General features: G+C 37.4%; 1 pseudogene; it reads right to left on the reverse strand.

Annotated features, from left to right (window-relative positions):
• Positions 1-535: 535 nt before the first annotated feature.
• Positions 536-2,257, reverse strand: LOC130463002 (mitochondrial outer membrane protein porin of 36 kDa-like; annotated as a pseudogene).
• Between the last annotated feature and the right edge of the window lie 1,719 nt (positions 2,258-3,976).

Here is a 3,976-nt window from a genome sequence, read left to right on the forward strand (position 1 = left end):
TTTAAAGTTGGGAGCGAAAATGCCTTATTTTAGCCTAGATATGACCTATAACGATCAAACAAGCATTAAATGGGTATAAGTAGATTAGAATAAGTCCTAGAAACTCAAAACTAAGCTTATTAATCATATAATAATTTAAAAATGAGTCCTTAGGTTCTTAAGTTCAAAGTTGGGAGCGAAAATGTCATTTTAGCCTAAATATGACCTAAAACGACACAATGAGCCTTAAATATGCATAAATGGATTGGAACGAGTATTATAAAGTTAAAATTATGCATATTAAACATGTATTAAGTTTAAAATGCGTGCTTAGGTTCTTTATTTTAAAGTTAGGAGCGAAAATGCCTCATTTTAGCCTAAATATGACCTATAACGGCCAAAGAAGTCATGAATGTGCATAAATAGATTGGATTAAGTCTTGTAAAGTTAAAACTATTCATATAAAACATTTAATATGTTTAAAATGAGTCCTAAGATTCTTTATTTCATATTTGGGAGCAAAAAAGCCTCATTTTAGCCTAATATGACCTATAACGACCAAACAAGCCTTAAATTTGCATAAGTAGATTGGAATGAGTGTTAGAAAGTTAAAACTATTCATATTAAACATGTAATAAGTATAAAATGAGTCCTTAGGTTCTTTAGTTCAAAGTTGGGAGGGAAAATGCTTCATTTTAGCCTTAATATGACCTATAACGACCCAATAAGCCTTAAATGTGAATAAATAGATTGAAATGAGTATAAAGATGTCCAGTTTGTCGTTCCTGCAGTACCCAAAAGTAAACAAAATCACAAGTGTATCAGAAATGTATATCCAGTATCCAGCTTTCAAATGATACACTCAACAACAGCCAAAGGTGAAAGATTAGAACATTATTAAGTAGTTTTCGACAAGCAGAATCCAAATTTATTTATAGGATACACGCATATAGAGATAATATGAATTACCAATATGAAAATTGTTAAATGAGAATAGGAGTGATTCTCTTTCTTTAATTTCTGAACAGCAATTAAATGTTGCACATGGATATACCAAAGTGATAATCTGCTGATTAGTATAACAAAAACTACTTACACATTCACAGATGCAATGAGATCATCATTAGTAAAGCTCAGTCCAGCATTGCATTTGGTGAAGTTTCCAGAAGCAGTGTCAAATGAGAGGTCAGTACCCAAAGCAAGAGTACTGTTTCCAAAAACACCAGAAAAGTTGACAGTGGGGTTTGCTGTCAAACCAAGGCTTGTGCTGATGCCAGCATACTCATGCAAATACTGAAGCTCAACCTGTTAACATAATTTATACTCCACAAATTAGAACCATTATCCCGTAGTATCTTGAACCATGCCTCTTTAGGTAAGAAAATACTAGAAAGATAATTGTATGGTACCTTGCCAGATCTCTGATCAGGAACACGGAAACTAAAAATAGCCTTCAAGCCAGGGGCAGGTTCATCAACGTAATGGTGGTGAAAAGCTAGGAGCGGAAGACGGAAACAGCAAAGAAGTTGGAATCAGATTACAATAGATTCCAATTATGTAAAACAAGATGTTCATAGAAAGCAATGCTATCTGTCACCAAATTTTACACAATTACCAATTATAAAAACCTATAAACCAATGAAACCGTAATGTATCATAGAATCAATTCGTAGTAATACAAATAAACAAACTCACATTGGAGTTGGTATCAACTTTCACATCGGTGGTAATATTCTTGTTTGTCAACTTAGTGCTGACATCAGCCAAAAACAACTCGCCCTTCTTTGTCCCAGTAGAAGTGATAGCCTGCAAGAAAACAAGTTTACATTAACTTTAGAAAATTAATCATGCCATACATGTCTGATTGACTTATTCTCTACATATAAATTAAGAAGTCAACAACAACCTTTAATGCAAACATACATCTTAACTTAATTTCTTTAATCGTGACTCACAACCCTAAATCTTCAGGACACAATGCAGTTCCTAATCAAATTACATTGTTATCTCGACTAAACCCACGGAATACATGAAGCACACAGATTCTAATTCGTAACGCTGATGCTGGCAAATGAAAGAGGAGTTGTCCAGTTCACAAGACATTCCACAAACCCCATAAATGAGAATCACAACCCAGGAACACAAAACCTTCCCTTTTATAACAAGCGCAGGACAGCAAAACGAGTTTAATCTCCATAGCAACATACAAAGAAGTCAACAACTCACACAAACTATACTCAAACACAATCACCTTCTTATAATCTTGTAGAGCCCTCATTTGACCACTCAAAACTTCTCCATCATTTCACAAGCGTAAACAACAAAAACATCCAAAATTCCAATACTATTCTTAAACTAAACCCTAAATATCCAACATTTCGCACAAATCAAGATTTTGTATGAAGTAATGAATGATTAAAAACCCATAAACATCATTTGAACAAACCCTAAGAAACCCATAAATCATCGAACTCAAAACTATGTGATTTTGTCAATCATAAACCTAAAATTGAACCCTAATCTGAAAACGAAAATCAAAAACTAAAATTGAACCCTAATCTGAAAACGAAAATAAAAAACGAAAATAGAAATTGAACACACCATACCGAAACCACCGGAACCACGACGCCGAGCAACCACCGGAACCACGACGCGACGGGGAGATGCTGAACCCCCGGCCGACCAAGAATATATCTTTCAGTGACAGGCCGCGCGAGAATTGAACGGGATGGGGGAGATGAGGCGAGAACACCACACACCAGCGAAGACAGCGACGCAGGGCTGAGCAACGCTTGGGTTCGACGGCGACGCAGGGCTGAGTTCGACGGCGACGCAGGGCTGAGTTCGACGGCTTCTTGGATATTTGTTTAAGGGAAAAAGCTTGGAGCTAGAAGAGAAGGAACAACGTACGTTTGAGCCCGCTCGTTTGAGCGCGGTTTGTTGCAACCTAGGAAAGTAAAATTTTTTGAAACGCGGACTTGTTGCAGCGGGCAATAACATGTACGCTGCAATAAAGTCGGGTTGTTGCTGCGGGCTTTTATTTTGTACGCTGCAACAAACACATTTGCTGCGAACAACTAAAATGTACGCTGCGATAACCCTTTAAAGGGTTTGACCCGCGTTGACCGACTGGTTGTTGAAGCGTATTTATACATGTACGCTGCAACAAGGGGGCTGCAACAGGGTTTTTTCTACTAGTGTGGGAATACGCCGGAAATCGCCTATGAGACAGCTCTGTGAAAACGAAACGTAAAAATGAAATTTACCCCCCTCTATATATAGGGAGGGGCAAAATGGAGAAAGGTGACACGTGTCACCACCTCAACACCTGACCCAAAGATGAAGATGCAAATCAAAGGTCAAGAAGCGATACCCAGAAAGTGTTTACAGAAATGCCCTTCTTGAGGGGCAAATGTTGTGGGAAAAATTACCATGCCTTCGTGTACCAATGAGGATGTGACACATGGCACGTATTACGCCCCCTAAGCAGAAATCATACGAAGTCTACTCCGGAGCATGAGTATTAATCTAGGTATCTACAATGTATGCATTTAAGTGTGTATAAATGTATGTATAATACCTATACCCGGAAAGGGGATTAATTAGTATGTATCCCAAGTGAATGACTAAGCACAATAGGCCCAAATAGCCCACTATTGCCAAAAGGGGCCAAAGAATTGTAAGGAGAAAGGACACATGTCCTCCTCCCATTCCCCAGCCAATCATGTAAAGGAATATTAGGTCATTCCCACAAAAACCTAGTACTATAAATAGTCCCACTTCCCTAGAAAAAGGGGACACAATCAATACATTCAAGGGCAATTGTTGCTCTGCCTTCTCTCTACTTTCTCTCTCTATAAAAATACAATCTTGTTAAATCCTTAAAAGTTACCGGAAAACCTCCAAGGTATCTCACCGGAAAAACCCCACAACAATATACATACAGTTAGTCATTTTATTAAATTTTTATTATGATATGGGTATTAAATTTGTATTA

This window comes from Spinacia oleracea, chromosome 6, assembly GCF_020520425.1.
Source record: "Spinacia oleracea cultivar Varoflay chromosome 6, BTI_SOV_V1, whole genome shotgun sequence".
Classification (NCBI taxonomy): domain Eukaryota; kingdom Viridiplantae; phylum Streptophyta; class Magnoliopsida; order Caryophyllales; family Amaranthaceae; genus Spinacia; species Spinacia oleracea.